Genomic DNA, 10,102 nt, shown 5'->3' on the forward strand with positions numbered 1-10,102 from the left:
GAAAAGATCATGCATCTACAATGTTCATCTGTAATTCTTTTCCTTAAGGATAAACTGTTTTGAAAAAAATAACACGTACCTATTCAAACAGTATGTGTGATATGCTGATAACAATGGTATGAACCAAATAGACTTGAGACTTTTTATTCATATAGCCTGTAATCTTTCCATAAATACATGCAATCTTTAAAATCTCAGTGTGTGATGAAAATGTAATGTCTCAAAATTATTATTACAATAACTAAATGCTGCTAACTGAAGTTATGTTATTCTTATAACCACATACCTGTTTTTTTCTAATTAAGTCTCTTGTTTTAATTATTTAGAAAAAAGTTGATTTTTTGAATTTCAAATTCTGTATTTAAATCAATCAATTCCGCATTAATACTGACTCAACATCAATAACAATATTGAAAAGAAATTTGTTTTGTAGTTTGATATTTTTACCATTTGTGAGGATTTAGAGTTAACTTCAGGTTAACTTCAGGTTGTTTTATAGATTAGGAGGATAATGTCAGTAGGAACAAAAAGATCTCAAACATAACAGTGTATTTTTAAAAATTATATTGATTGAGATAAAATTTATAGAATGTAAAATTCACTCTTTTTAGATATACAGTTCTATGAATTTGACAAATACATTCAGTACTGGAACCACTTCCACAACTGAGATATAGAACATTCCCTTTAACTCATATTTCCTTATGACCCCTTGTAACTTGTTTCTGGACTCTATTCATTTTAGTAATATTTATATAGTTATTTTGCCAGTATTATACTGTCTTGATTACTGAGACTTGATAGTAAGTTTTGAAATCAGATGGTGTGACTCTTCCAGCTTTTTCTACTCTCAAAATCATTCTGCGTATTCTGGCTAATTTGCTATTCAATATAAGTTTTAGAATAATTTTGTCTATTACTGCTCCCCAAAATTTTCTGTTATAATTTAACTGGGATTATACTGAATCTATAGATCAATATAGGGAGAAGTGATTCCTTAACAAAACTGAGTTTTCCAAATTATGAACATGGGATATGTATACAATTCTGTAGGTCTCATTTGGTTTCTCTCAGCAGTGTTTTGAAGTTTCCAGTATAAAAAAACAATACATGTATGTATTAGTGCATAGAAATTATTTTTTTTAATATTGACTGTGTGTTTTAATGTTGACATACTTATTCTAGTAGATTTATATATTTATCATTTCCAATAGTCTTCATTTTTTCTGCTGTATTCAGATTAATATGTGATCCATTTCCCATCAGCCTGAAGAACCTTCTATATTATGCTCTTTATTGTACATATCTTGCTGATGATTCACTCAGCTTACATTTATCTGAAATTTTCTTTGTTTTACTTTCATTATTCATAGACTTTTTTCACTGAATATAGAATTCTGTCTCAACAAATTTTTTCTTCTGGCATTCAAAAAAATCCATATTTTTTGAACATCCAGTATTTTTTTTATTTTTATTTTTTTAATTTATTTATTTATTTTAATAAACATATAATGTATTTTTATCCCCAGGGGTTTCTGATAAGAATCATCATTATCTAGAAAACATTTATATTGTTTTCTAGATAAAAATTGCCTTTTTATCTGGATTTTTTAAAAATTTTATTTATTTATTTGATAGAGAGAAACCACAAGTAGGCAGAGAGGCAGGCAGAGAGAGAAGGAAGCAGGCTCCCCGCTGAGTAGAGAACCTGATGTGGGACTAGATCCTGAGACCATGACCTGAGCTGAAGGCAGAGCCTCCACCCACTGAGCCACCCAGGCACCCCCATCTGGATTTTTAAAGAACTTCCTCTTTAACTTTGGTTTTTATCATTTTTTTTTTACCAGTAAGAGCATGACTCTTTGTTTTTATTTTTATTTTTATTATTATTATGTTTTTTAAGAGCATGACTCTTATTCCAGGACTTTAGCCTTATTTTTACACATAGATTTTATTTACATGGATTTCCACTCAATACTTGAGCTGCTGAGTGAGATGTCTCCCTTCTGGCTGGACCAGAAGTTCAACATTTCCAGCATTAAAGGTACTCTGTCATCTCAGCCTTTCACATTTTCCAAAGTCCCTAGGTGACTCTCATGAAGACTTCTGTCCCCTTTTCCCAACTTCCTTCCAGACTCATTTTCTCTGATAAATTGCTGTATAAATTTTAGTTGTCTTCACAACTCAGAATGGATTATCTGCACTTCCTTAGTGAGACATATACTCCACTTGGGCTATGTCTCCCTGTGTTATGACAAGAAAGGCACCCCAAGTAGGAAACCAGAGCAATCATGGGATCCACTTCCTAGTTTTTACTTTTCACAAGGATTACAATACTGCACTGCCTTTTTTTTAAGACCTAAATGGTTATCTCATATGATTTTTCCATTCTTATATTTGCTTTGGTCAGAAAAGAAAATCTAGTACTCTATATTGGCAAGAACCCAAAGTCCCTTCCAAGGCATATGTAGTTTTAACACTAAGCTCTTAGCTCTGAGTTCTTTTGTGCATGTTCTTTATAATCAGAGGATGTTTTCTGTAATTCTGAGTTTGATAATGGATTGACAGGCTGAATACTGTTAAGATGTAAAATTTCCCAAAATTGATCTGTAGATTCATTAAAATCACTAAAAAGTCTCAGCATCAAATACTTAATAAGCAGTGACAGTAATTCTAAAATGCAGATGGAAATACAAAAGACCTAGAATAGCCAAAATGATCTTGAAAATGATCAATGAAGTTGGTGGACTTACTCTAAATTCCTAATCTAGAACAATATGCTTTGTTTTAGTAAAAGCATAAATATCAATAGAACACAATTAAAAATCCAGAAATAGACTAGCCAAAGTTTGGCCAACTGATTGTTTTATAAAGCTGATGGCATCATCAGATTGGGATTAAAACTTTTGTGGGGAGGGGCGCCTGGGTGGCTCAGTGGATTAAAGCCGCTGCCTTCAAGGCTCCGGTCATGATCCCAGCGTCCTGGGATCGAGCCCCGCATCAGGCTCTCTGCTCAGCAGGGAGCCTGGTTCCTCCCTTCTCTCTCTGCCTGCCTCTCTGCCTACTTGTGATCTGTCTGTCAAATAAATAAATAAAATCTAAAAAAAAAAAAAAAAAAAAAACTTTTGTGGGGAAAAAAAAAGAACAACTGGGTATCTCTATAGGAAATAACAAAAACAAACAAACAAAACAAAACAAAAAAACCACAAAAACCCAATCTTTGATTCACACTGTATAAAAATTCATTGGAGGGGAGACAAACAATGAGAGACTGTGGACTCTGAGAAACAAGTTGAGGGTTTTGGAAGGGAGGAGGGTGGGGGGATGGGTGAGCCTGGTGGTGGGTATTAAGGCGGGTACATACGTATTGCATGGAGCACTGGGTGTGGTGCATAAATAATGAATCTTGGAACACTGAAAAATTAAAATAATTTTTTTAATTTTAAAAAATTTACTAAAATGGATTATTGACCTAAATGTAAAAGATAAATCTATAAACCTTTTAGAAAAGCATAGAACAAAATTCTTACAAGTTTGAACTGAGCAGATTTCTCAGGTTACAACAAAGTACTAAACACAAAAGAGACATTGATTGGACTTCAACAAAATTAAAAATGTTTGCTCTTCAAAAGAAACAGTGAAGAGAATAAAAAGATAACCTCATGCTATATGAAACTATTGGCTATAATACATCTGAAAAAAATATATATATATTTTGTATATATTATATACACACATTTATACACATTATATATATGTAAATATTCACCATTTTATATATGTCTACATGCCCAAAAATCATAATAATAAGAAGAGTAAATGGGGCAGAGGACCTGAACTGATAGTTCATATAACCAATATTCATATGAGAAGTTGCACATGAGTCATGAAATACTTTCAGAGAAATGCAAGTTAAGACCACAATAACATGTAATTCAAACAATTCCATGCCTACTAAGATAGCTAAAATCAAAAAGACTTAAAACAGGAAATATTGTCAAGAAACTAAAGCAACTGCAATCTCATACCTCTTGATGATAGTATAGAATAGTACTACATCTTTGAAAGATGACTTGACACTTTCTTATAACTTTCTCAACTTATGCTCTGATCTTGAAATTCCACCCCTAGGAATGAAAATATACATGCATAACTCAGAGATATTGAGGGGCCAGGTCCAGACTACCACAATAAAGCAAAGCAAAGATCACAATAAAGTGAGTCAAATGAATTTTTTGGCTTCCTAGTGCATATAAAATTATGTTTATATGATACTGTAGTCTATTAAGTATGCAATAATATTATGTCCAAAAAATACATAACTTAATTGGAAATACTTTATTGCTAAAAAATATTAACCATCTTTTGAGATTTCAGTGGGTTGTAATTTTTTGGTGATGGAGGCTTTTGCCTCAATGTTGATGGCTGCTAACTGATCAAGGTGGTTGCTGAAGGCAGGGGTGGCTATAGCAATTTCTGAGAAAAAGACAATAAAGTTTCCCACATCCACTGACTCTTCCTTTCACAAATGATTTCTCTGATTGCTTAAACAGCAGTTCTCAACAGTGGGCTTAAAATATTCAGTAAACCATTTTGTAAACAGTTATGCTGGCATACAGGCTTTATTGTTTCCTTTGTAGAGCAGAGACAGGATAGATTTAGCATACCACCTAAGGGCCCTAGGATTTTCGAATGGTAAATGAGCATTAGTTTCAACTTACAGTCACCAACTGCATTAGCTTCTCATGAAAGTCAGCCTGTCCTTCAAAACTTTAAACCCAGCATTACTCTGATCCCCAAACCAGACAAAGACCCTACCAAAAAGGAGAATTTCAGACCAATATCACTGATGAATATGGATGCTAAGATTCTCAACAAGATCCTAGCAAACAGGATCCAACAGCACATTAAAAAGATTATCCACCATGACCAGGTAGGATTCATCCCTAGGTTACAAGCATGGTTCAACATTCGCAAATCAATTGATGTGATAGAACACATCAATAAGAGAAGAGAGAAGAATCACATGGTCCTCTCAATTAATGCAGAAAAAGCATTTGACAAAATCCAGCATCCGTTCTTGATTAAAACGCTTCAAAGTATAGGGATAGAGGGAAGATTCCTGAACTTCATCAAATCTATCTATGAAAGACCCACAGCAAATATCATCCTCAATGGGAAAAAGCTTGCAGCCTTCCCGTTGAGATCAGGAACACGACAAGGATGCCCATTCTCACCACTCTTGTTCAACATAGTATTAGAAGTCCTAGCAACAGCAATCAGACAACAAAGAGAAATAAAAGGTATCCAAATTGGCAAGGAAGAAGTCAAACTCTCTCTCTTCGCAGATGACATGATTCTTTATATGGAAAACCCGAAAGACTCCACCCCCAAACTTCTAGAACTCATACAGCAATTCAGTAACGTGGTAGGATACAAAGTCAATGTACAGAAATCAGTGGCTTTCTTATACACTAACAATGAAAATACAGAATGGCAAATTAGAGAATCGATTCCATTTACTATAGCACCAAGAACCATAAGATACCTCGGAATAAACCTAACCAAAGAGGTAAAGGATCTGTACTCGAGGAACTACAGAACACTCATAAAAGAAATTGAAGAAGACACAAAAAGATGGAAGACCATTCCATGATCTTGGATCGGAAGAATAAACATTGTTAAAATGTCTATACTGCCTAGAGCAATCTATACTTTAATGCCATTCCGATCAAAATTCCACAGGTATTTTTCAAAGAGCTGGAGCAAATAATCCTAAAATTTGTATGGAATCAGAAGAGACCCTGAATTGCTAAGGAAATGTTGAAAAACAAAAATAAAACTGGCGGCATCATGTTACCTGATTTCAAGCTTTACTACAAAGCTGTGATCACCAAGACAGCGTGGTACTGGCATAAAAACAGACACATAGACCAGTGGAACAGAGTAGAGAGTCCAGATATGGACCCTCTATCTTCAACAAAACAGGAAAAAATATCCAGTGGAAAAAAGTCTCTTCAATAAATGGTGCTGGGAAAACTGGACAGCTATATGTAGAAGAATGAAACTCGACCATTCTCTTACACCGTACACAAAGATAAACTCGAAATGGATAAAAGACCTCAACATGAGGCAGGAATCCATCAGAATCCTAGAGGAGAACATAGGCAGTAACCTCTTTGATATCAGCCACAGCAACTTCTTTCAAGATATGTCTCCAAAGGTGATGGAAACAAAAGCGAAAATGAACTTTTGGGACTTCATCAAGATCAAAAGCTTCTGCACAGCAAAGGAAACAGTCAACAAAACAAAGAGGCAACCCACGGAATGGGAGAAGATATTTGCAAATGACAGTACAGACAAAAGGCTGATATCCAGGATCTATAAAGAACTCCTCAAACTCAACACACACAAAACAGACAATCATGTTAAAAAATGGGCAGAAGATATGAGCAGACACTTCTCCAATGAAGACATACAAATGACTATCAGACACATGAAAAAATGTTCGTCATCACTAGCCATCAGATTAAAACCACATTGAGATACCACCTTACACCAGTTAGAATGGCCAAAAATAGCAAGACAGGAAACAACGTGTGTTGGAGAGGATGTGGAGAAAGGGGAACCCTCTTACACTGTTGGTGGGAATGCAAGTTGGTGCAGCCACTTTGGAGAACAGTGTGGAGATTCCTCAAGAAATTAAAAATAGAGCTTCCCTATGACCCTGCAATTGCACTACTAGGTATTTACCCCAAAGATACAGATGTAGTGAAAAGAAGGGCCATCTGTACTCCAATGTTTATAGCAGCAATGGCCACGGTCGCCAAACTATGGAAAGAACCAAGATGCCCTTCAACGGATGAATGGATAAGGAAGATGTGGTCCATATACACTATGGAGTATTATGCCTCCATCAGAAAGGATGAATACCCAACTTTTGTAGCAACATGGACAGGACTGGAAGAGATTATGCTGAGTGAAATAAGTCAAGCAGAGAGAGTCAAGTATCATATGGTTTCACTTATTTGTGGAGCATAACAAATAATATTGGAGGACAAGGGGAGATGGAGAGGAGAAGGGAGTTGAGGGAAATTGGAAGGGGAGGTGAACCATGAGAGACTATGGACTCTGAAAAACAACCTGAGGGTTTTGAAGGGGCGGGGCGTGGGAGGTTGGGGGAACCAGGTGGTGGGCATTAGGGAGGGCACGGATTGCATGGAGCACTGCATGTGGTGAAAAAACAATGAATACTGTTATGCTGAAAAGAAATAAGACATTAAAAAAACAAAAACAAAACAAAACAAAAAAACTTTAAACCCAACCATTTCCTTCTCTCTGGCTAGGTAAGTCCTAGATGACATCTTCCAATAGAAGACTGTTTTGTGTACATTGCAAATCTTTTGTCCAGCGAAGCCCCCTGCATTATCTTAACTAGATCTTCTGGACAACTTGCTGCAGCTTCTACATCAGCACCTGCTGCTTCCCCTTGCCCCAGTTATGCAGACGGCTCCTGTCCTTAAACCCCGTAACCCAACCTTTCCCAGCTTCCACCTTTTCTTCTGCAGCTTCCTCACCTTTCTCGGCCTTCAGAGAATTGAAGACATTTAGGCCCTTGCCCTGGGTCAGGCTTTGACTTAAGGGAATGTTGTGACTGCTTTGATGTTTTATCCAGACCACTCAAAATTTCTCCATATCAGCAATAAGACTTTCATTTTCTCATTATTCCTGTGTTCTGTGGCATAGCACTTTTAACTTCCTTCCTTCAAGAACTTTTTCTTTGAAGTTATCTTTTGGATAACTGGCACAAGAGGCCTAAATTTGACATGCCTTCCTCCCTAAGCTGAATCATTTTTAGCCTTTCATTTAAAGTGAGAGAGATGTGTGGCTCTTTCTTTCACTTGATCATGCAGAGGCTATTGTAAGGTTCTTAGGTGGCCTAATTTCAATATTATCGTGTATTAGGGCATAGGAAAACCCAAGGAGTAGGAAAGAGACAGAAGACTGTTCAGTTAGTGGAGTAGAGAACACACATAACATTTATTGATGAATTTTGTCGTCATATCCAGGCACTGTTCAATGTATTGTAAATAACAATTACAATAGTAACAGCCAAGAAAATTGATCACAGATCACCATAACACATATAATAGTAATGTAAAAGTTTAAAATATTAGATGAATTACTAAAAGGTGACACAGAGACATAAAGTGAGTCAATGCTGTTGGAAAAATGACACTGATGAACTTGTTCAACATAGAGTTACGAAAATCTTATAATTTGTTAAAAAAAAAAAATTCTGGGAAGTGAATAAAGTGAGGTGTGATGAAACAAGGTATGTCCTCACTGCCTGTATATCTAAAACTAACAAACTAACAATATATGTTAAATATACTAGAATTAAATTTAAAAACTTAATTAAAAACACAATATGTCTGCATGTCTATAAAAAGACTTGCACAAGAATATTTTAGGAACTATATTCATAATAGCTGAAAATTATAAGCAATAAAATTGTCTAATGGTTGAATATTTACTATTTATTAATGTTTATTTAAGAAACAGAAGAGCATATAAGTACATTCTGTGTGATTTCTTTTATATGAAGTGTAAAAACAAATAGAATTATATTATGGTGATGGAAATCAGAACACTAGCTTCCTGTAAGGAGCAGGAGTTGTTAGAAGCACTAAGGAACTACCTGATACGGTAGAAATGTTCTTCTGGGTTTTGATTTTGGTATTGGTTATATCAGTTTATATATTTGTCAAACTTTATCATATTGGCTCTTGCCATAAGTGGACTGACATGATCTCTGAAAATGGTTTTCTCTTCAGTTCACCCCGGAAACCCTACAAAATCACGCAAATCAAGTGGTTAAAATCTTCATGTTCACTCTAGGAAGACACTTGAAACTGCCAGCAGGGCACCTGGGTAGCTCAGTCTGTTGAGTATCTGCCTTCAGCTCAGGTCATAATCCCAGGGTCCTGGGATTGAGTCCCACATGGGCTCCCTGCTCAACAGGGGACCTGCTTCTCCCTCTCCTCTGCTGCTTCCCTTGCTTGTGCTCTCTCTCTCAATCTGCGTCAAGTAAATTAATTAAAAGAAAAAGAAAAAGAAAGAAAACTGCCCAGGCCTTCAGGGGTATGCATATCCAAGCAGCTGCCAAGTATCTGAAAGACGTCACTTTGCAGAGGCACTGTGCCATTCTGTCACTACAATGGTAGAGTTGGAAGGTGTTCCTGGGACAAACAGTGGATCTGGATACAGGGTTGGTGGCCCAGGAAGAGTGCTGACTTTTTACTGCACATGCTTGAAAATGCAGAGTTGTGCTGGACTTAAGGGTTTAGATGTCGATTCTCTAGTCATGGAGCACATCCAGGTGAACAAAGCCCCAAAGATGCAGTGTAGAACTTACCAGGCTCCTGGTCTGATTTACCCAGACAGGAGCTCTCTCTGCCACAGAGAGATGATCCTTACTGAAAAAGAGCAGACTATTCCTAAGCCAGAAGAAGAGGTTGCACAGAAGAAAAAGATGTTCCAGAAGAAACTGAAAAAACAAAAATGTATGGCCCAGGAATAAATTCTGCATAAAATAAATGCAAAACAACAACAAAACCTTATCAAATTCTACACTGAAGATCTGTGCCTTAATCTGTATCTAGATTTAGATAATCTATATCTAAATAAATAACTATATACACACATATCCATACACATACACAAAACACACCTCTTAAACTAACAGAGAAATCTAAGTGAGTTATTTTCACATTTTGGCCAAAACCCCTCCATTTTCCCTCCCAGAAGTCACTCACTCTGTCCTGCAAGGTCACATTTGCCACCTTGTTCTTTGTCAAACTCACCGTTTACGATTCCCTTGTAGGGTCATTACAATGTCTTCCCTCTGGTTGGGCCATTCTTCCCCAGTATCTGTGACCAATGCCTTCACCAATTTGAGATATTTGTTTATATTTCAGCTTCACAATTAGTAAGTGTCCCACTAAGTAGTTTTCCCTTCCTGCCTTCTCTTCTTATTTATTTCACTTCACTTCTTTTTTTTTTTTTTGCATGACATTTCTCAGCTTCTAACATGCAATAT

The 10,102-nt window shown here is 36.1% G+C and overlaps 1 pseudogene across 1 annotated transcript; it reads left to right on the forward strand.

Moving 5' to 3' along the window:
* Positions 1–9,146: 9,146 nt before the first annotated feature.
* LOC308338989 (large ribosomal subunit protein uL22-like) lies at positions 9,147–9,583 on the forward strand (annotated as a pseudogene). Its single transcript has one exon. The product of its transcript is annotated as a large ribosomal subunit protein uL22-like (transcript).
* The last annotated feature ends 519 nt before the right edge of the window (positions 9,584–10,102 follow it).

This window comes from Martes martes (genome assembly GCF_963455335.1).
Source record: "Martes martes genome assembly, chromosome: 2".
NCBI classification, from domain to species: domain Eukaryota; kingdom Metazoa; phylum Chordata; class Mammalia; order Carnivora; family Mustelidae; genus Martes; species Martes martes.